The sequence below is a fragment of the Dysidea avara genome, chromosome 9 (assembly GCF_963678975.1).
Source record: "Dysidea avara chromosome 9, odDysAvar1.4, whole genome shotgun sequence".
In the NCBI taxonomy this organism is placed as follows: Eukaryota; Metazoa; Porifera; class Demospongiae; order Dictyoceratida; family Dysideidae; genus Dysidea; species Dysidea avara.
Genome location: NC_089280.1, coordinates 26932664 through 26957904, shown reverse-complemented (window position 1 = coordinate 26957904; position 25241 = coordinate 26932664). Strand labels below are relative to the sequence as shown.

Here is a 25241-nt window from a genome sequence, read left to right as displayed (position 1 = left end):
GTCTGTGATGATAAGTTGTAATGAATCATAAAGATGATTATAATAGCCCAAGATCTCTAGCCTATAATCACATTAAAACCACCTGTAAATGTGATCCAGCTCCCAGTTATGGTTTCCATTGTGCATACCTAGACTGCATGCATGTTGCTGGAGGATCTAGTCCACTAGCTAACCCCTCCTGTGTAGGTAGGCATATAGGAAGATCAATGCACTTCAAAGCCATATTTACTGATTTAGTGAGATATTTAGTCTAATGATGGTTAACTCTTTCAGGCATGTACTGCACCGATAATAACCTGATGACAACATTCTGTAGCATGCATGCTCCCTGTGTGTATCACACATATTATAATGTTCTATATAGCTTAAAATGATCATTGAGGGTCTGGGGTTGTTTCTGTACAGATAGACTCACCATCATAGGGAGATTGTAGCATACTGACCCTATTGACTGTCATGATAGCCAAACCTGAAGGATTAGCTAGTCCAAATAGTTTGTGGTCTGTCAAGTGGACACTGCAGTATATAGCATACAACTCTTATAGTTTGTCATGACAACGATCAACTGCAGCTGTTGAATTTATATAGTAATTTTATAAAGCATAAACAATTAATCTCAATATACAAAAATTATTTTACATGTCACATGTAGTGTCAGGAGGGTCTGTGTAACGGTGCGGTCCCCAAAGAAGAAAAGTAACCTGTTAGTTGCCCCGGTAACTCAGCCAGCACTTCTCTTGCTAAATCTTCACCAGCATGTTGTCCTTGAAAGTTCCTAAATGGTACAAACTGGACGATGTCTCTCTTTGCCACTTTTGAACCAACACTCAATGCTTTATCGTCACTGTCTAGTTCAACCATTGCTGCAAAATCTGCTCCTCCAACTCCAACAATGATGATCGACATGGGAAGAGCAGATGCTCTAATTACTGCCAACTTGGTCTCCCTCATATCAGTGATCACTCCATCCGTCAACAGCAACAAGACAAAGTATTGTTGTTGACCCTTAGGATCCCGGCTGGCTTGTTCAGCAAAGTTAGCAACATGGTTGATGACTGGAGCAACATTAGTTGGACCATACAACTCTACAGTGGCTATCGCTTGTTGGTATGCAGTGATCACTCCTTGAATGCCAGCACAGTAAGGGTTTGATGGATTCCCATTAAGAGCAAACTCATGAGATACTTTCCCGCCAATCCTGGCACCAAACCCGAGAGCAGGAAACAGCTTGTCAGTATCATAATCTTGACATACTTCACCAACTGCAATTAGGGCACGCATGTACTGGTTAGGTTGGTAAGGATTAATGTAATGCAATGAATTCGGGGATTTTGGATTACCATTACTGCCAGTGAAATCTACCGCAACTGTAAAGTTGATCTGACAACCACCGAGGATGTAATCCAAGAAAGTGTGTTTTACGAACACCTTAACACTGCTAATGGAGATAGTTCCAGAATTCTTGTACTTTTTCTTTCCCAATTTGCTACGGTTTATCACTTCCCAGCTGGTCAACTTTTGACTAAGTAATTCTCCCAGTGTCGTAGTGAACTCTCCAATCAGGTCATGTGATCCATCGTTGTCCCAATCATAACAGATCACCTTGATGACGCAACTATCCTCTCCTCTACCCAGGGTACCAGCTGAGATGGTAAAAGGCCGCCACACTGGATTAAGCGTGTTCTTTACCACCTCTGTCTTGTGCACCAAACTGAAAGAACCATCTGTATTAGCTCTATGAAACTCCAGATAAGGATCTGATTTACCAAAGAAATCTTTCTTGTCAAGATGGCTACCAGCAAATTGTATGGTAAGGTATTTCTTACTCTGTGTCACCTCCTCGGCGTGAACGGTGATAGTTCCAGAGTTGGATTTTTTCTTGTTTACTAGAGGTTTTGTGAAAGTGCTAGCGCTCACTACTTGCCCAAGGGTGGTCTCTAAACTGCCAAGAAAGTCATCGTCGTCAAGTGTCTGGCTTTCATTATCGACATCGTAAACGTCAAACTTGATCTTCTGTACTTCCTCAAACCTGTAGTCAAGGTAGATGGTCTTGGCGAACACCGGATTAAGGTTGTTCTTGATGCACTCAGTGCGATCAATTTCTTTCCACGACTTTCTGATGGTGTCGTAAAGCTTGATGGAAACAATCGGATCTGACTTCGAAAAAGTATCCTTATCTAGCAAGTTTTTGCAGGAAAAATGAAGTTCAACTTTCGACACAAAGTTGCCTGGAGACTGGCCGGGAGATGCCATTTTCAGAGGTCGTGAACCTAAGACCTGTGATGTTTTACATCACGTGAACAAACAACTAAACCGCTGAGCCTCGCACGTGCTGGACTATCTAGGCAAGGCCAACATGCATGAAACAACAGATCTTACAGTTCTTACAACGCATCGACAAGTGTTTTATTCGGGGTAAATAGAAGATGTGTCTCCTGTTCTACATTTTCATTTTGCTGTTGAGGTTTGCGAAGCCGAGCTTGGTGAAGAGTTGGTTCAGTGAACCATACGAATTTCCCCCGAAATTGCACTCCCGGAACTGTATTTCACCCGGATGTGTTGAATCTCCCCTTGAAGCAGTCGGCTAAGCTGTCATGTGCAGTTCTGGCTGTTGAGTGGTCAGCCGGCTGACTGGCACTGATTGTAGAGCTCCCGAATATTCTGTACTATAGCCACTGAACACACGGTCCAGATGCCAACTGTATTTAACTCTACCTGGTGTTAAGGCTTCAGTTGCCAACATCCACCCTGGTACCATGTACTGACATCATGATTTACATCATGTTGATTATTGAGAATCAAAATTTGAGGTTTTTGAGACATTACCGTAACCGTTCAAACAAAATTTTTGGACATTGTCACTCTGGAGTAAGCTTGTCCTTTATGGAGAGATTGATGTATGGCCTTCCTGAGCAAGAGCTGTACATTTCTTTCCTGCTATGTGCTGGTTGTGATACTCTACCAACTCCTGTGAACCTATAGCTATCACTAGTTCTATGTTTATCCTTTGTCAAGCTCCTCAGCCCACAACAAACCATATCTTGACTGGATGTCCTGTTGCTCGTGCTGGGGTATACCTGGAGACTTGATTCAGTCCTACAGGCTCTATTCCAACAGCACTCTTCCAGGATATCTTGCCTGGCCTCCTACAATCAATCTTTCCTCCACCCTTAGCAGACCTAACTTGGTGTTGGTTTCCAAAAATTGTTTGACGGAACTAACTATCCCCGCCAATACCAGCAACATATTTTGGCTGCTAGAGCGATTGATACGGCTGTTTACAATATTACCTTCACCTTTCTAGCTTATCTTTTTATGCCAGACACAATTGCCCAAGTGGCTAATGCTTGTGAAGTGACAAGGAAGACCATAAGATCCCTGTTTGAGCAGGCTGCTTGCATGCATTGTTGTCTCCTGTTCATACAGGATTTTTAATTCTAGAGCCACCCCAGACTGGGATCTACATCGGTTTGAACTTCTCTGCATGCTATAATTGTAACTTCATTTTGTATTGTTAATTTAATAGCATAAGTCTTGCCATTTAAGGCTCCTGTACTGTCCACCCAGTGCACAGTACCCCTGTGTCTAGACTCCTGCATGTAATTATGTTGTATATTGCCTTAACAAAATAAGACTTCTCTCTCTCATAAGCTAGCTTCTTTCAGTGGCAGATCCAGGTGAGGGTAATGGGTAGAGTACTAGCATGAGTCAAAGTGTTCTCATATCCTTGTATATACCCCCATGGCAGTTACAACATGAGCGGCCAAAGTACTGACTTGCTATCACTACTATGAAACATGTCACTGCTGTGACAAACAAAAGATCTCGAAGCAGCAGAAATTGTTATCACCATAACTCAACGAATATTCTTTGCAATTGACTTTGTTTGGACTGTCACTTTTTTTTGTATAACTAGCTATTCTTCCTTGCCATGATGACATGTACAGTTGGCTTTAGTCTCTGAAGTCACATGTGACTGAGGACTTATATATATATATCTATATATACTTTATCTGATGTTGATTGTTTCATAAAAATAATGGTGAATCAGAAGTTGTATGAAATCTATGCCTCGACTGAATTGTACATGGCATGCAGCAATACTATGCTGACCTGCATGGAAGAGTGACCACATATAGCTCCATGTGTTTGTATACACATTTGAATGATCAACATGCACTAAGTGCTTATTCTTTACTCAAATGACTTGGACTAATTAGTAATTATATTTTTGTCTTATATTCTTCGAAACATGATCCCTGGCCATGATGATGTGCACTACTATTGGCTTTAGTGTACAACTGCAGGACTTTTTTTAACACTTAATGTTAAACGGTGAAATACATGCCTCAAACTGTGACTGAGCCAGAGGAACAGTCACTGACTTGCATGGATCCTGATTCTACTACATATTTAGCTGTAGCTATATAGCCATTATGCCTTTGACTTGCACTGTTTCTAGATCTGTTCATCAATGGATTCATTCTGTTTCCATTGCATCCCTTGGCTCCTTTAAGGAGTTGCATGTCTATATATGGCAGCTGTTGAATGGTTGTGAAACTGTATACATAGACTGATGCATGTAAGATTGTGAAACTGATTTATATATAGCCAGAAAGCCAGAGACTCTAAACACATCAAGTCAGTCATGTAGTTAAGGTCTATAACCATTTTCTAATATAAGATATATCGGAGTAGTGGGATGCTATCCATCATTGTGCACCGGCCACTGATCTACCCTCTTGGCTTTCAGTATAACAATGACTGACAACTCCATGGCAGGAGCTAGTTGTGGTCAAAAGGCTATAGTTATAAGTGTCGTTTAACTATAAAACTATGATAGGGATATAGTTGTAAATGTCAACCAGAATAGTATAATATGAAGTTATGTACATGTACATGTGTGCACCTTAATTTAAATCTCCTTACAGTCTACTACAATCAAGTATTTTACTGAAAGTTAGATCCACTGACTCTTGAGAGAGCTAGTGCTATTTTTTAAAAAGCTTCTCTTTTGTGGTCCACTATTTGATTAAAAATTTGTTTTACAAACCAATCTATAGTCATTTATTAATTTTTCTCTCACATGCAGTCCATTATGTTTAAATGCCTTAGAATAAAGTAATAGTTTTTCTACAAATCAAATCCAACCTTTAGTTGGCTTGTAACTACGTACTATAGCCAATAATTCATAATCATAATAAAATAGTGAGGGGTTATAATGTATAGTTTTGTTTTGTGTCCACTTAAAATTCCCTATTTCCGGCTAATTCCCTTTTTTTGAAATTCTTCACTCGTTTCTCTCAAATTATTTCTAGATACAATCTATTTCTAAGGGGAATACCCATCCCCCAATTGGTGAGAACCTCTGTCAGCTATACATGCACTTAGTGTCAACTGTGTGTAACAAATACTCTATTCCAGCTACCCACCCCACTTCCCCCCTGTCTCAGGTTTAATAGGTTCTTTTAGCACTGTAGTAAAAGCAAACAGTAACCGCCTTATTAGATTTACCAGTAAGAGTGTCATGATCAGCAGATAGGATTGCAATGACATGCTTTATCCTCAGTTGTGTCACAACAAGGGTGCAAAATCAACGTTAAGGATTTTCACTCATAACTTAATGTCTGCGTGCATGCCCATACAAGTGATGTATAGGGAAAATGCATCATCTTATCCAGTGTGGAGTGGCATCACATGTACAGATACTATAGGTAGTGTTGTTGGCATTGAAAATGCAGGTACTGAAAATCAAGTATAGGGAGTTAGAGTTGGGGGTGCCCAAAATTTATGCAGATAGTACAGGGCCGGAGGAAGCAATTCTGAAGTGGTCAGGCCAAGGGGTAGCTAGGCACTATGAAATACTGAGCAGTTGTTGTGTGAATGCTAGGGGGTCTGGGAGCATGCTCCCCCAGGAAAATTTTCTAAATTGCATGCTCTGAGATTAAATCTGAGACTATTTTCAGCTGTAAAATCCCTAGCAAATTATTGGCTAACACGTGTTAAACTCACTGCATGTAGCTACATCATGTGATCACATTAATTGCTTACATTATAGAGTTGTAGCACGTGTAAATACAGTACTGTTTCCTTTTGTTATAGCTATACACATGTATGAGTCTAACTGGTAGCTATATACCTATCACTAATTTTAATGTCATAAAGTTACAACTCAGTGAATAGCTAGCTAGGCACTAAACTAGACCTATATGCTTCCCATCATGCTATGCTGCAGTGGTCAAATATTCATCCAATTATGTACACTTCCATGCAAACTTATTTATTTATATTTCGTATTTGCTAGCTTCATAAAGCATTTGACTAATAAATCAGTATGAAGTACCTGAGTGCTCTATTAGGGTGATTGTTCTATTAGAGTGTTTCGATCTTTTCCATGACTGATTGTCACAGGGAAAGATTTAGATGTAAATATACTACTTGCATTATATCACAATGTTTGCATAATGCTTTAGGTATCAATCATTCCCAAAAACACGCCAGCATAATCCGTCAGTGCCTTTAGTATCAGTGACTCAGATATACAGTGGAACCTGTGTTACGGTCACCTGGATTAAGCGGTCACCTCTGCATAACGGCCATGGACAGAAGGTCCCAAATATTTTCCCATACAAATGTATGCATTGTTGTCTGCATTAAGCGGTCACCTGTCTAACGCGTATACCGGCCAACCAAGAATTCGCCTATGAATCACCGTATACATAACTCTTCTCCTTCATATAGCGGTCGCTACCTTTTATGGTGGCTTGTTAAGCCAACTGTCTGGCACCACGGCACCGCTTCAATTAATGCACAATTATCACACTTCCTGCCTTTCAATGAATACTATATAATCTATCAGGCTTCATTGCTTAAACATATTCAATAGCTACTGTATAACCAACAACATTCATAACAAGCTCACTTTGTCCTTTCTGTACTAAAAATATTACTGCATTGCGGTTGGCGCGAGCCTCTTAATAATAATCACTCATTTATAATGGCCATAGCCACTAAAATGCTGCTGACCACCTTATACAGGTTTTCTCTATAACAGCCACCTGTATATAAAGGCCAGATATATTTGGTCCCAAGGTGACCATTATAGACAGGTTCCACTGTATATGTATATGTATTTAAAATTGTTGCTGAAAAAGTGGTCAGGCCATAGCCTGACCGCTTCCTCCCGCCCTGCATGCTAATTCTAGGAAGTCTGGGGGCATTTTGAAATTTAAGTATCAGAACTCAGGTAGTGGTTTTAGCAGCTGATTAAATATGTTGTTGCATAAGGGTGACTGCTCTATTAGAGTATCTCGATAATTTCTGGAACTCTGCAGGCGTTCACGTGACAACTATTTTACATAGAATTGGGGGTACTGGAGCTCCCCAGCCCCCCTCTTCCGCTGCCTATACATAGGAGGAATATTATCAATTGATTATAGATTATATTACTTTATGTATATAGTGCAACTGAAACAGCACATGCAATCACCAATACATACAGAAAGATTGCTATTGAGCATCAGAAATGCAGTTTCACTTTAAGCTAAGTGCCAAAGGTGGGCAATTGTGTATACAATTAAAACAATACTTTTATGACCACAATGATGACAGGTCAGTGCTCTGCTGCAATCTATTGTATCAGTCGCTACAAACAAATCCTTTTGTTCAAAACTATATACCTAAACAGTTTTCGGTGAGGGAACTTCTCACTCAAAGTGACCTCCAAACTAAACTCCTCACCTTCTTGATCCTGAACTACTTGACATGTAGAAACATGAAGTGTCATCAGTTTGGGAGCATTAGAAATAATTTCTGAAAAAATCACTGAGAGCATTTTTTGGGCACACTTTTGACTTCAACTTAAAACATGAAAATATATTCTGAGCTCGATCTTACTACTTTTCACAAGTCCTAGCCACTGTGCTACCGCTGCTAGCTGCCAGCACACTGAATTTTTGACTGTTTTAAATATAAGACAATGATCTAGCCTTTAGTAAAGAGGTAAAGCTGAACCTCAAGCCCTAACCCTAACTTGAATCAGTAGGTAAAGCTGAACCCAAACCCTAATTTTGGACTACTAGAATCATGCCAATTGGTCCATAGATAGAGAGCGCGATATACTGTCCATGGAACCAATTCCCTTTATTTTATGAAATAACGAGTATGCCTAAAAAATTAGCTCACTTGAGAACACACGCATGCCTTATGAACTCATGAACTTTACAATTTAAGGTAATGGTATTTAAAAGTATTGCATCACAGCAACAATGATTTTGTACCAGCATCACCACATATGCAGTTACGCATACTAATCACATTTTCCATTTATAGCAACTCAATGTATAGCTAGCTACATGTACTCAATAGTTATAGACTACAGTACATGTACAATGACACACACAACACCTTCTAGCTATGCCCACAATGCATATGGAAACATGTCTGTATCCCGCAACCATACAAGTATGGCAAATATTGATGTGAAACCCACTTTTTCAAATGTGTAACTACCAGCTGTACACAGTTTCCGGTGAGGAAATTTCTCTTTCAAAGTAATCTCCAAACTAAACTCATCTTCATCACACTGACGTGTTGAAACATGAAGTGTTATCAGTTTGGGAGAGTTAGTTATAAGAGTAATAATTCCTGAACAAGTCACTGAGAACACACACAACACAACATGGGTCAGTCCACCATGAACTGATATGGTCTTCATGAAGTTGTCAGGTAGGATGGTATGATCTGAGTTGATACACAACTGGCGTAAACTGCTATTGTTCTGTAATGATGAGAAGGTTAATGACTTACTAAATTGGACATTGAAATATTTCAACTTTTCACAATTATTGATATTATTTTGGACAAAATTGGATTTGTATTGCGAATCTTGGTTGATCATCCATACCCTGCAGTAGACAAGTGATGGAAAACTGCATAGCAACAAAGAGTCTTTACTATCCTCACACCATCGGCATTCTTCATCATCAGAACATTCTAACGCTTTTAAACTTAAAAAATTCTGAAGCAGTCCAGCAAGTTGTTGCAGAAGTGCACCATCTGTAAAGGGATTCAACACACACGTTTCCACAGCTAGGTGGGTCAACTGCATACTACTTAGTATTTCCCATAACTGCATACAATCATGATTTTCTACTTTACTAACTCCTATCCCACCCAGGTGTAGTCCTTGCAGAGAATGGCAACAGCTGGCAATCATACGTAGCCCTTGAAGGCTTTCCAAACATTCATATTTTGAACTTAAGTTAAGTCGTTGAAGATTTGGGCATGCAACAGCCAGTTGCTCCAGATGGTCAGGATGAACTGATTTACATCTGCTTGCATCAAAATTGGTAATAAAACTAAGACTAGTAACATGATGGTCCAACTGATCATCATGGATAACTAGATTGGCATTTGCCACAAACTCAGCCTTGTGTGTAGTGCTGTTCTGATCAGTTAACATCAATAATCTTGGCTCCATACTTAACAAACCAAATGTTGCAACCTTGACAAATGGAAGCATAGCTGTCTGGCTGAAGTGTAGCTGAAACATTGGCAAAGCATTGAACAGGTTCAATGGCACTTTGAACCCAAGACCACTGTATAGCCTTAACTCAGCTGTGCGCTCAGCTGGGATGAAGGAATTCCACAGGGGCCATGCTTCCAGTAATTTTGGGTGTAACATAGACACAAATTCTTCAATGATGATGCTCAGATTTTGTGGCACAAATTTGTTGGTCACCCAATCCTGTACCCAACCAATGCATGTCGATTGAGAGTGTGATGCATGAGCAGTAAGCTCTTTCAGTCTTGGGGGCCCGGCCAATAGTAACGGACTTATGCTAGAGTTCCAATGAACCTCTAATCTTTCCAACTGTTCCATGTGTTGCAAAGCATTCCTGAACTGGTCAGGCTCCAGTCCAGCTAGTTCAGCAGATGGTATACTAAGATGTGTCAGTTTACAACATTTGGACAATGGCTTCAGCAATACTGATAGCCTCACGTGATCTGGGAAACAAATCCTCCTCACGTGATGCGCCCACATGTCCAGCAAGTTCTTAACACACAGTTCTTCTCGACTGTCAAACTGAGGCCACACAAATTCGCTCCACAACGACGACGCTTCGCCAACACTTCGCAACACATATCGTAATTTAGCCTTCTCTCGTATCGTAGGTAAAAACGACACGATGTACACCAACAGTTCTGTTGGCAGACTTTCCAAGTTGCGTTCTTTGTCGCCAGGTGCAGCTGAATCCATAACTTCTTCCATAGGCATAGGGCGAGTATCCTCCCTATGATCCTATGACAACCACCACAAACTGACAAACCTAGCATGCAATCTTCTTAATTTGCACGTGATTAAAGATTAGCATGCAGTAACAATGCAACTGAAATTGTTGCTGCATAATGATGGTGTCATTTTGTTGTTCATTCATACCATATACGTAGCATATGTAAATAAGTTTACGTGACTGCTCGTGCAGTGAGCCCCTCCCCTATTTCAGTTGCATTGTTGCTGCATGCTAGCTAATCTTTACTGAATCACGTGCAAATTAAGTGTCAATATCCACTAGAAGCATGCCTTTGCTTGTAAGCCTGAAATATATAAATAGCGAGTTGTTGTTGCAGCATACGATCCACACATGCAGAAATGCGAATCACACTTCTGCATGTGTGGATATTGAAACGTGCTAATATTGTACCTGTATTCAAAAAAGGAGACAAAACACTTGCATCCAATTACAGACCAATATCGCTAACCAGTATCAGCTGCAAGATCATGGAGCGCCTAATTCACACTCATCTCTCACCTAGAATCAATAAATATTCTCTGTGACCAACAACATGGTTTCCGACCTAGAAGATCATGCGAATCACAACTTATTACTACCGTAAACAACATTTCTAAATCTCTTGACTCTGGCTTTCAAATTGATATCATTTTTCTAGATCTATCTAAGGCATTTGATAAAGTCCCCCATCACCGTTTATGTAACAAATTATCCTACTATGGTATTAGAGGGGAACTACTAACATGGCTACAAGACTTCCTCATCGGTAGGCATCAACAAGTAATTCTTGATGGTTCAACCAGTGAGTCACATGCAGTTAACTCGGGTGTCCCCCAAGGAACCATCTTAGCCCCTCTATTATTTTTATGTTATATTAATGACCTCCCATTATCAATCAATGCCAACATTGGTCTGTATGCTGACGATACCATACTTTATACTGTTATCCACTCTACATCCGACTCTTTATCACTTCAAAATGATCTCAACTCCTTATCACAATGGGGCACTAGATCTGGTATGTTTTTTAATTCTGATAAAAGTGTATTCATGAGAATCACTCGTAAACACAATCCGATCATGTACAACTACACCATTAATGACATCTCTATCAAAGAAGTTTCATCTACTAAATATTTAGGAGTTACAATCACCAATGACTTGTCTTGGTCCACACACATTACTAACATCACATCCAAAGCTCTATCAGTCAAAGCATTCCTACAGAGAAATCTTAAATCCTGCCAACTCAAATCAAATTGAAACGTTATAATGCCATGATAAGACCAATCTTGGAATACGCCGATCCTGTCTGGTCCCCTCACATCAGAAGAGACATTGATAAGCTTGAACGAGTACAAAGGCAATCTGCCAGATTCATTATGGCTGACTTCTCGCGTTTCAGCAGCGTAACTAACATGCTCATTGACCTTAATATTCCCAGCTTAGAATACCGCAGACAAGTATCCAGTATCACCCTCCTCTACAAAATTGTTCATAATCTCATTGATATATCCCCTGTTGATTTAATCCCTGTCACTTCTAACACCAGAGGACACGACCAAAGATTTCATCATATCTATGCAAGGACCAATCAGTACAGTAATTCATTCTTCCCTAGATCAATTAGACTGTGGAATTCACTCCCACCTGACCTAATCCAACAACAATCATCACAAATTTTTAAGTACCAACTGAAATTATTATTACTTTCCTCTACCAATCAATAATCCCATAATCAATCATATTTTGTATGCATGTTTCATATGTGCGTTAATCCTCAAACTGAGGCTGCACATTTTTGGAAAATAAAAATAAAAATAATAAAAAAATAAATAAAATGGGTGAATCAGTCGCTTCATGTATGTTAGGCCAATGAAACTTGATTACCAGTTTCTAGCTCAGATTTTTGAAAATTTGATGCGGGAGGGTGGTTATTATTCATTATTCATTATTTTTCCAAAAGTACAACACACATCCAAACATGAAGATTTCTGCCAAAAAACAGTGAGATCTACACTGATTATACTCTTGCATTAAATAGCTAAAGTACGTTACTAATCTATAACAAGTGATTTTTTCCATTATAGTATAGCTGATTGCTCTATTAGAGTAAAAGTGACTGTTCTATTAGAGTATTTCGATCTGAAATACCAATAATGAAATTCCATGCGGGTGTATCAAAAGCATGCAGGCGATGACGCGAAACTGCTAATCAAGTTTCATTGGCCTTATTATCCAGCGCTCAATTATTATCTAATGCCACAAATTGTGACAAGTTGTGGCAATGGGCAGCAATCATACATAGACCTTAAAGCAGTGTTTATTCTAGGATTTCTTCTTTGGGGGTGAATCAGGAATTTGGGGGGCCATTGGGTGAAAGTCTATGATTGATAACTAACTACAAGGCAGAGGCGGTGAAGCAGGCCAAAGAGTGAGGGGGCCAGGCCAGCTGTAAGTTGAAGACCAAAAAAAGTCACAGCGTGCTGACAGCTGCTCTCCACCAATTATATCTCCTTATTTACAACTATACACATACGTAGCTAAATAGCTTGCTACACTGCTTCTCTGAATACTGTGACTGCTCTATTAGAGTATCCAGATCCTGACTGTTCTATTAGAGTATCTCGATCTTTTCTTGCAAACAGTGTTCCATAAAAGTGTGTGTGTGTGTGTGGGGGGGGGGCGTCTCCACCGCCTATGCTACAAGGTCACAACTATGTAATTTAAAAGCAGTTGGATAGTTCCAAAGTACTTAGCTGTTACCATGAGTGTTGATTGATTCAGATCCTATGGATGCAGGATTTGATGCATGAGTGTTGTAATGACGTAATATCTAGGACAATTGATGCATGTGAATTATTTATTAGTATTTATATGATACCACAATTATAGTAAAAACAAGATAATTTAAAAGCAGGCTTTCTGAAATTAAATCTGGGGGTATTTTGCTGGCTGTATTCTGAAAGCAAACTGGCTTAGAAAATGAAATTGAATTTAAGGACGATTTTGATAGCTACAAGGATAGAAACAATTATTGAATGGCCATCACTTTAAATAGGAATTTTCATTGCTGGCGAGAAATCGATGATTAAGTTGCAGGTTGAATGCAGAGAAAATCTCAGATCCCAGTTGCTATGGCTCCTTTGGCGCATATCTAGACTGCATGTTGCTGGGATCAAGTCACCACTGGGTCTGGGATTTTCTTCTGCATTCTTCAACGTTTCAGTTACATGTTTATGACTCCCTGTATTCACAGGCTTTAGCCTTCTCAAGGTCCCTAGTGGGATAGCATTCACAGACACACAGTAATGGCGGATCCAGGATGGGGCATTTGGGGCAAATGCCCCCCCCCCCCTTGGAAGAACCATACTTCTGATTAAAATACTAAATATTATATGTGCCAGGGCTAGATCAATTAACTCATGAAAATGATATGCACATTTTAGTAGCATTTATTACAAATTCACCTGAAATCAAAGCAAACCAGTCAAACTAGCTGTGAAATTGTCCCCAGCACCTTCGTGCGTATTAAGCGCCTCTAAAAACAATTACGGTGTTGCTGTTGTGTAAGAGATTCATAGCCTTTTACACAGCTTTTAAGACTCCACAACTATCTGCAAAAGCCAAACTGTCAAAAATCAACAGTGAGACACTACTTAGTAGCGATTATTTGCTACTTCAAAAATGCAGCAACTAACAAGAGAATCTGGCTTTCCCCAACCACCTACAACTCAGCCCGTTTGTGCCCCTCCCCTTGCCAGCTCCTGGATCCGCCCCCGCACAGAGAAGTTTTATATGTACCTTTAGAGATTTAAATCTGAGAGCATTTTAACAGTAATTTCTAACTTGGGAAAGTTTTACATAGTAAACACTCTAAGATTGAAATCTGAAGGCACTTTTGATATAATTTTTTTTAAAAAACAAGCTAAAGTATAGTGTAGTAGTCATTTACAAGTTTAGGGGGTGAGTCTGAGATTTTAGGGGGTCACAACTTCATTACATATACGCTAACTTAAACATTCCAGGTAACCAGTTGAACCATTGCATTACCGGTCTCATGCAACTTTATGACTGATTTTGATGATGCCAGGTTTTGTGAGGTGCTTTTGTCTGGTCACTTGTTCTTTAGTTTGGCTTGACAAGCCTTTAAGGCAGTGTTTATTCTAGGGCTGTTAGGGGCCTAGGGGGAACTTCACCCCCTCCCCCAGAAACTCTGCCTTATAGCTATCCAGTCCTATATTCTGATCAGATAATTCATGTCACTTTCTCTTTCCACGTGCACTTTGGACACCTGCATGTACCACACAGAGGAAATAACATGGTCAGATATTAAGGGAGGGTTCACCTTTACTGGATAATTAAGCTGTTGTCTTGACCTTTTGAGATGGCCTCATCTGGAGTAGATCCAGCATCAAACTGTTGACCAGTGTTCATGTAGACATCTGCTCCAATCCTCTGCACATGCAGCAACAAAACATTGGTATATAACTGAGGACCAGTAGAATGACTATATGTCTGGAGTAAAATTTGATATTAGCTAACCAAACACTGCAAGCATCAAAAATTTATTTGTAAAGCATAAAGGTCTGTGGGTAAAGTGTACCCACAGCCAGGGCCGCCCACAGGGGGGGGGGGCAACTGGGGCATTTTGCCCCGGGCCCCAGCCTAAAAGGGGCCCCAGGAGGCCCCATGAAGGGCCCCTGAATACCTGTTTAAAAGATCGATATACTCTAATAGAGCAGTCAGATCTAAATACTCTAATAGAGCAGTCACAGTATTCTTCAGAGGAGCAGTGTAGCAAGCTTATAGATAAGGAGATATGGTTGGTGATGGGTAGTTATTGTCATTGCCAGCAGGTTGTGACCTTTTTTTTTTGGTCTTCACCTTACAACTTGAGTCAAGGGCCCCACTTTAACTCTTTGCCCTGGGCCCCTTAATTTCTCTGGGCGGCCCTGCCCACAGCCAAAAAACACATATTTAGATACAATTACAACTACAGTAGAAATTGTAATAGGGTTAAACTACTACTAAAGTTATAATTACTACTTAATAATTATATCATTAAAGTTAGGTTGAATGGATCTAGCTATAGACAGGCATCTTAAGCAGGGACATAGGAAATGTAATATACAAGAGTTACATGGGTCAAAATTGTTTAGGAAATGGTTGAACATGTAGAGTTTCAATTGTCTTTCATTGTGTGCATATAGGTTAATAATTGGGGAAGCCCATTCCATAAGTGAGGGATTCTGTTGAAGTAGGAATGTCTAATGGAGTTGTTTGGTGAAAGTGTGTGCTTTAATTTGTACATGAGCTTTTGTAAGTAGGGAGGAGCCAGAGTAGAAGGTAATGAGGTAATGTGGTGATTGATATTGAAACTGACTGTATGAATATATATTTTGAGAATAAATATGTCCATAATTTCATAAGTGGCTAAAGATTGAGCTCTATTAAATAATCTCTGTTGATGTGAAGTTGTTATATATTTGGTATTTTGTATATTAATCTAACCAACCATGCAAAATTTTAATCAAAATTAAAGACTAGTATAACCTATTACTATAGTGTTGTTTTAGTATGAAAAAAATAGTTTTATTGTCTGTAGCCTCCCTGTAGGTCCCTATGCTAATAAACCAACCCTTAATGAGAAAACAAGAAGTCTTAAGTACTGGCTGAATGCGAAAGAAATCCTATAGCTATCCCAGGCTATATGGCTCCTCATGCAGGCATTTTCATAGACCGCAAGCTGTCTGTGGATAAATGGTCTGGGATTTTTTTTCTGCATTCAGTATAGCTAGTTTTAGTTTCAAGTTTGTAACTTGTTTCTGTAGCCTCCTGCAGCTCCCAGAAGACTATATAGTTACGTTTTTGTAATGAAAAACAGTAGAAGAATCATTTCTACTGAGATAGCTGTGTGCTATATATTATTCTATGTTCTGTGTTTTACCACAAGCCGATCACCACTCTAGTATCCTTAAGATGGTTCCCAGTTTCAATGGCAAAGGTTATATACAAGTTTCAAAACAATGGTAAACCTATCACCAGTTTCTCAAGATACAATTGTCGAATTTTGGATGGTGAGCAGTAGTGTGGCAATTTTTTTATACTCACATCACCTGGAAATGGTGACTTTAAAAAAAAAAACAGCAATTCAAACCTCTACAACATGCACATTGGCAGTGCTTGGCTCATATGACACTGGATTTTGACACTATTTACCTGATTGTCTATACCATGCTTTACATTTAGTCCACACATTATATAGTTCTCACAAAGGAAGCCAAGTTCCCTTCAAAAGGCTAACAAACTAAGAATTTGTTCTACATCAATCCCCGAGAGCTCCTGTTTGTTGTTACAGTTAGGGAACAAAATGCTTTATAGATTTCTGTTATTTGCCCAAGACAGATACCTCATTTTTCTCAATGACATCTAGCTATACCTTGCAGCTGCCGGCTAGGCAAATGAAATATATATGGTCATTTGTATGCCATTCTATATGAGTAGACATTTTACTCATGTTTATAACCGGACTGTCACCCTACAAGAATGCAGACCACTTAGAAAGCATAATTTATTGCTGTGATCTATAGATATATTTGTGCATAAAACTACTCTACATAAAATTTCAGTCCTGATACAGATAAAATATCTGTGACTCCTGCTGCACCACCCTGGTGTATCCCCCGGGTGATTTGCATCATAAATAAGATTGTGGTGCCAAAATAAAATTGTTGTTGCAGTTTGTTATAAAAGCCGACAAGTAAAGATATGCTAGCATAACCCTTTCCTGTAACAGGTTGTGCTATAAATTCATGTGAGATTACTAACCATCCTCAATTATCCGAACTTCACTATGCAGTCATCCAAACCAAGTGACTATTCTGCTTTCTCACAGAGTAAAAACACATGTTGTATTAGAGTAATTAATCAAAACTGCTTATCTAATTCACTTATCTGAACACAGTTGTTCAACTCTAGGAACAAATAACTGAAGATCCACTGAATTACTTCATACCAGCTATCAAAAATAATAACATCAGTGCACCCACCAGTGCACCCACCAGGCCACCCGCTGTGAGCAGTTCCTTACCATGAGGTTAGCATTACAGATGAGAATCCATCCACCGAGAATTTTTCTTCATGATGATATCATATAGCTTGCCATGATTAATAAATCCCAGCTAGTCAACTTTTTGCTGAGTAGTAGTGAACTTTCCAATCAGGATCATGTGATCCATCATTGTCTCAAAATAGTGAGGGGTTATATGTAGTCCTATTTTGTTTCGTACACTTAAAATTCACCATTTCTGACCAATTCATTACTCAATCATTTCTCTCAAATTGCTTCCAGATAATAGCTATTTCCTGGGGGAATAAGCCCCCTCCCAGGTGGTGAAGAACTTCCATCAGTTACATGCACTTAAAATATTGTTTATTTTTAAACTATGTGCAACATATTCTCCACCTACCTCACATTCCCCCTGTCTCAGGTTAGTTTTTCTTTTAGCACTGTAGCATAGGCAAACAGTAACCCAGATAATTCTTAACAAGACTTGCCAGAGTATTAGCAGATAGGACTGCAACACCTAGTTATTATCCTGATGACTCCACACACAGCAGTGGGGGTGGGGGTGCAAAATCAACCTTAAGGATTTCCACTCATAAAATGTCTGTACGCATGCATGCCCATACAAATGATATAAAGGAAAAATGCATAACCTGATTCAGTGGAGCATCATATGTACATTATATTAGCACCCTTGCTTTACAAGTGTAACTGAAACAGCACATACAGTCATCAATGCATACAGAAAGATTGCTATTGAGCATAAGAAATGCAGTTTCACTGTAAGCTAAAAAAGTGCCAAGGGTACAGGCAATTGTGTATACAAATAAAACAATACTTTTATGACCACAATGATGACAGGTCAGTGCTCTGCTGCAATATGTTTGTATCGGTCACTACAAACAAATCCTTCTGTTCAAAACTATACCTTCCGGCAGTAAACAGTTTTTGGTAAGGGAAATTCTCTCTCAAAGTGACTTCCAAACTAAATTCTTCACTTTCTTGATCATGATCTACTTGACATGTAGTAATATGAAGTGTTACCAATTTAGGAGAGTTAGTTATAAGAGTAATAATTCCTGAACAAGTCACTGAGAACACACACAACACAACATGGGTTAGTCCACCATGAACTGATACGGTCTTCATGAAGTCATCAGTTAAGATGGTACGGTCTGACTTGATGTATAACTGGAGTAAATTGCTATTGTTGTGTAATGAGAAGAAGGATAACGACTTACTAGAATTGACATTGAAACATTTTAACTTCTCACAACTATTGATGACATTTTGGGCAACATCTGACTGGTTTTGTACCATTCTGCAGTAGACAAGTGATGGGAAATTGCACAGCAACAAAGAGTCTTCACTATCACGATGGCCTCGGCATTCTCCGCAGAATCCATCAGAACATTCTAATGCTATTAAACTTAAGAATTTCTGAAACAGTTGGGCAAGTTGTTGCTGAAATTCACTATCCGTAAACGGGATCAACACACACATTTCCACAGCTAGGTGGGTCAGCTGCATACTACTTAGTATTTCCCATAACTGCATACAGTTCTCTACTTTACTAATCCCTATCCCCTGCAGGTTTAGTCCCTGCAGAGAATGGCAGCAGCTGGCAATCATACGCAGCCCTTGAAGGCTTCCCAAACAATCATATTTTGATTCCAAGTCAAGTCGTTGAAGATTTGGGCATGCGGCAGCCAGTTGCTCCAGATGGCCAGAGTAAAACATTTGACAATGCCTTGCATCAAAATGGGTTATAAAACTAAGACTAGTAATGCAGTGGTCCAGCTGATCATCACGGATAACAACATTTTCACGGGGATCAGTAGTAGCCAGAAACTCAGCCTTGTGTGTAGTCCTGTTGTGATCAGTTAACATCAACAATCTTGGCTGCATACCTAACAAACCAAATGTTGCGGCTTTGACAAATGGAAGCATAGCTGTCTGGCTAAAGTGTAGCTGGAACATTGGCAAAGCATTGAACAGGTTCAGTGGCACTTTGAACCCACGGTAACTGTATAGCCTTAACTCAGCTGTGTGATCAGCTGGGATGAAAGAATTCCACAAGGACCATCCTTCCAGTAATTTTGGTCTCAACACGTATTTGGATACATCAATGATGATGTTCAAGTTTTGTGGTACAAATTTGTTGGTCACCCATTCATGCGGCCATAAAATACCCCACTTCAATTGAGAGGATGCTGCATGAACAGTAAGCTCTTTCAGACTTGGGGACCCAGCCAATAGTAACGGGTGTATGCTCCAGTTCCAACGAACCTCCAATCTTTCCAACTGTTCCATGTGTTGCAAAGCATTCCCTAACTGGTCAGGCTCCAGCCCAGCTAGCTCAGCAGATGGTAAACTAAGTTGTGTTAGTTTGCAACATCTCGACAATGGTTGCAGTAATCCCGATATCCTCACGAGATCTGGGAAACCAATCCTCTTCACTTGTTGCGCGCACACGCCCAACAAGTTCTTAACACACAGTTCTTCTCGACTGTCAAACTGAGGCCACACAAACTCGTTCCACAGTGATGTTGCTTCGCCAACACTTCGCAATCTTCGCGACACATATCTCAATTTAGCCTTCTCTCGTATCGTAGGCAAAAATGACACAATGTAAACCAACAGTTCTGTTGGCAGACTTTCCAAGTTGCGTTCTTTGTCTTCGGGTGCAGTTGAATCCATCATTTCTTCCGTAGGGCGAGTATCACATGATTTTGTTCACCACAAACGGGTAATGTTCTTGGCACGTGAGATTAATAATATTAAAGATTAGTATGCACTGCGGCCGGGCAAAAATACAACTGAAATGGGGGGAGGGGCTGACAACGTATGAATGAACAGCAGACACCATGCATCCAGTACAGTCCAGTACATCTTCTACCCGGAGTCCTCCTATACAACTAATCTTCCAGCTATAAACAATCTATGGTGAAGGAACTTCGCACTTATAAAAAACGGCTCCCAATTTATACTCAGGGGCGGATCCAGCAGTAGTCTCGCGTGCCAGACGGTTTGTGTGGGGGCGGTAAATAAACCGCCCCCACACAAACAGTCTGGCACTCGAGACTAATCCAGCAGCTGACAAGGGGAACAGGCTAAGTTGTAGGCCAGATTCTCTTGTTAGTTTTTGCAGTTTGAAGCAGCAAACAATTACTTTTTAGTAGTGTTTCACTGTTGATGTCTGCCTTTGTGAAATCTGTTTATAAGGCCCTGAATAGCTTACCGGCACAATAGCACTGAACACGGGGTATTGGTAAACCGGGAGGGGAGCGGGAGCGGGAGATTTCTTGGTAAAACCGGGACCGGGAACTGGGAGATCACGTACACAATACTGCAAGCAACTGTTATTTTTGCACTAAAGATGGTTTGTTGATGCAGAAGAGGATTCATGCAAGTAGTCTACCCTCCTTCCAAACATGAGAATGAACTAGCTATAGGCTAGGGAATTGCAATACTCTTTTTTACAAGAGATCGAGATACTCTAATAGAGCAGTCAGCCACTCTTACAGAAAAGTCATATTCTGTCTCTTAACTGTAATAACATGAAGGTGAACAGTTTTAGAGCTTTCAAATTAAAAAAAATCATGCTCCCAGAATGTCACCTATATCATTGTCTTCCTCTTGTATAGCTGTATGCTTACCCATCAAAAATTTGACAATAATTGTAGCTATCTTCAGAAACTGGTAATAAGTTTACCATTGCCAAGTCAGAACTCAGCATCCTGGATGACTTCAATTCATTGAAGACTTTATATGTTGGACTGGTCCATGTGGCGTTGCTTGTGTTCATATTAAATAACTCCTAACATTTCATGTTTCAATGAAGGAGCAAGATGCCGCAATGGCGGATCCAGGATGGGGCATTTAGAGCAATTGCCCCCCTCCCCTTTTGTGGAGGAGCCAGCTGGATTAAAATACTAAGCTTTATGTCAGGTCAAGATCAGTTTATAAAACTCATGGAAATAATTGCAAATTCTCCCGAAACTAAAGTCTACTTAGCTGTGAAATTGTCACCTATAGTCATGTGTTAATAACATGATTATACCATAAAAGCAGCATTGAATGATTCACTTACTTCAGACTCTCTTAATAAACATTTTCCTACTGTAGCAAGAGTTCCCTTATGAACTTGGCAGTAGTGTGGCAATCTTCAGTTTAGACACACCTTGCCTGGAATTCAGTACCGGTGAATTTATTTTTAAAATCACAATTCAAATCTATGTGAAACATTGGCAGAACTATTTACAAATGTGTGGACTAAAGGTATATACAGTCAGAAATCTCTATAGTGTCATTGAGAGAAGTCAAGTTAGGTTAACGAACTAGGAACTTGTTACCTCAATGCTATAGCAAAACATTAGGGACCCGCCGATTATGCTCATTATTTTACCTATTATGCTATGCTGCACTGCTCAAAAATTCACCTATTATGCTTAAATTAATGCTCAATATTTACCTATTATGCTCGATTATGCTCAATGTTCATGCCTTAGTTCATATGCTTTGCTATTAGTTTAACACTGCATAGAAAGAAAAAAATGAGTGGCTGAAACACAAATAATAAATTCTTGCTGCATGTAATAGAAAAGATCGATATACTCTAATAGAACAGTCAGTTTGATGATTGTTCTATTAGAGTTACTGATTGCTCTATTAGAGTATATCAATCTTATTTTGCAATTGTCATTTTTCCAGCAAGAATTTATACTATCGTACAAATATTTAACCTATTATGCTGGCATTATGCTCAATGCTTTTAGGTACCTGTTATGCTCAAAATTACGCCAGCATAATCGGCGGGTCCCTACAAAACATACACCAAATTACATATTACTAATTGATCCTGGGTTTTCCCCCTGGAGATACCTTGATAATTTGATTGGTGGAAAATATACTACATTGGCATTTTTACTCGTGTATCACAGTGGCGAATTTGGGATCACACAAGTTTGAAATACTCTAATAGAGCAGTCAGTAATGTTTAATTAGAGCAAAACTCTGCTAACCTCAGTTATCTGAACACATGTACAGTTGTCCAACTCTAGGAACAAATAGCTGAAGATCCATTCAGTATGCCGACTATCAGTGCACTCACCAGGCCACCCTATCCGCAATACAAACAAAAATTTTACAGTATCAGGAGTGCCTGCTAATGGTGTGATCCCCATGCCCAAGGGTGGTCTCTAAACTGCCAAGTAAATCATCATCATCATCAAGTGTTTGGCTTTTGTTATCAACATCGTACACTTCAAACCTGATCTTTTGTACTTCCTCAAACCTGTATAATCAAGGTAGATGTGGTCTTGGCGAACACTGTTGATCTTGATTCACTCCCGGTCAACTTCTTTCCTCCACTTTCTGATGGTGTAATGGTGTTGTAAAGCTTGGATAGTCACACTTATGCTCAGCATAGTGGCTCTTAGTATGTGCTTCAGTACTTAAGTTGAACAACGTGCACTGATACACATATACATTAATGGTATCTTGATAATGTGTCTGTATGTAACAGTCTAGCTGTCTCATGAAACTGCTAGCTACTTACTCAATGTGACCTCCAAATTGAACTCTTCATCATCTTCATCATGAACTGCTTGACATGCAGAAACATGAATTTGGGAGAGTTAGTTACAATTCCTGAACAAGTCATTGAGAACACACACAACACCACATGGGTCAGTTCACCATTAATGAAATCATAAGGTCTTCATGAAGTCATCAGTTAGGATGGTGAGGTCTGACTTGATATATACACAACTGTAATACTGAAATATAATTATGTAGTAGCTACAGTATCTAGTCTTTTATGTGCTCATCATTTTTTGTAGTTCACTTTAAATTGGAAAATCTGAGCTAAAATTTATAGCTAATAGGATTTTCTTCTGCATATATCTATATACTGTAAAGGTGATTTGACTGGAAATGTCTACATGTTTCTTCCTGCACGATAGCTTAACAATTGACTAAATGTGACCGGATTTAGCAAAATCAACTATATGGGTGCAAAAATCAAAAGTAAGGTACACCAACATGAAGTTGCTGCACTATCAGGCTAACAATTTCCATATCAACTTGTCGGGTCTGCTTTTGGTGGACTGTTCTCTGGCGGCCTGTGTAACCACACCAGACATCTGTACGGGCCTGTGCCGGAACAACAGGGAAGTGCTTTGGGGCGTTCATACACTCCGAACAGATGAGCAGGGAGCTGAATTGTGATGTGTGTCTGTTTTGTGAGATTCCAGTCTATTTCCTGCCTCTGATGGGCTGTTTTGTGGTCTAGTGCCTTCAATTACCATTCTCGTCTATTTTGTAGTCAGGAATTACCTTGGCCACTAGCTGCTCTTAAAGCAGTGTTTATTATAGGATTTCTCCTTTGGGGGGAATCAAGAATTTTGTGGGTGACCAGGTGAAAGGCTGTTATAAAGCTGTCCAAGTTCACAACTACTTAGCTATATAAAACAGTTGAAATAGTTGCCAAACACAGCTGTGTCATAAGTGTTAATTTTTGTGATTGGGTGAAGCCAGGTCCTATGGTTGGTAGAGCTTGATGCATGAATGTAGTAGTGATCACATAATGCTATGACAACCATGTGCTCCTCATGTACAGTATACTGACATATTCTATTAATAATGCACTGCATATCAAGTGTTGAATCTTTACAATTTGTGTGATATCATGATCAGTATTGTCGACCTTCATTGTACGTATGACACCACAAAGCACTAACAAATTACTAGATCTGCATGGGTGGATGTCTTCCAAGAAATAATTCATAACTTGAAATTAAATATTAGGGAATTTTCATCATTATAGCAAAACAAGAAAGTTTTTAAAAATCAGGCTTTCTGAGATTAAATCTGGGGGTATTTGTGCTAGCTGTGCATGCAGTTTTGAAACTAGAATTTTTTACAAATTATGCTTTCTGAAATTGAATTTAAAGACAATTATGAGAGTTAAGCATGCTATTTTTCTATATAATTATACTGGGTAAACTTATGCTCTCCGATATTGAATAGCATGAATTTTTGTTAGCTGTATACTAGGAGAATTTTAAAAATTAACTGAATCTGAGATCATTTCAAGGTTGTATTCACAATTTTAACCTGGGAAAATTTTATGTACTAATTATGCTGAAATTGAATCTGAGAGCATTTGATATGTTTTGTGTGTTATTTTAAAAGCCAGCTTAATCAAAGTATAGTGCAGTAGTTACTCACAATTTTAGGGGGTGAGTCTGAGATTTTAGGGGGGAAAGTTCCCCCTAACAGTCCTAGAATAAACACTGTCTTAAAGCTTGTGAATTGCTCCATCTTTGCTGAAAAATCCATATGTGTAGCTACCAAGGCTGGTGAGTAACAAAGCTTTAAATTATTAAAATATGTTTTTCTCTGAATCAACAATGCACCCATAAGGGTGATTTTCCAAAATCTAGTCACAAATGAAGACTTCAGATAACTAACTTTGCTGCTGAAACTTTTTAATAAAGCATCTGATTATATATACCTTAATTATGTATCTTTCTTTGATATATTTACGATCATTTCCATGCATGCAGAGACTCGCTATACAATTTAATTTCAAGACCCCACACAGCAAGTATAAATGTACTGTATATACAAGTTGTTCAACAAATCACACACAAGCTATAATTACAATATTAAACAGGCAAGCACAGGTTGCTGAACTCAAATAGACGAAAACAGATGGTTTCTGGTTGTAAATTGTTTGAAAGTATAATGGTGGAAGACAAAAATCTAGGGAGGCATAGCATGATCAGTGACCAATTGTGAAATCTACAATGCTACTCAGCACATCTTAGTGAGGTGTGCTGATTCCCTCAACTGGAGATATGTGGATGCCT

General features: G+C 39.2%; 1 pseudogene; it reads right to left on the bottom strand.

Annotated features, from left to right (window-relative positions):
• Positions 1-574: 574 nt before the first annotated feature.
• LOC136266216 (copine-3 pseudogene) lies at positions 575-2313 on the bottom strand (annotated as a pseudogene).
• Between the last annotated feature and the right edge of the window lie 22928 nt (positions 2314-25241).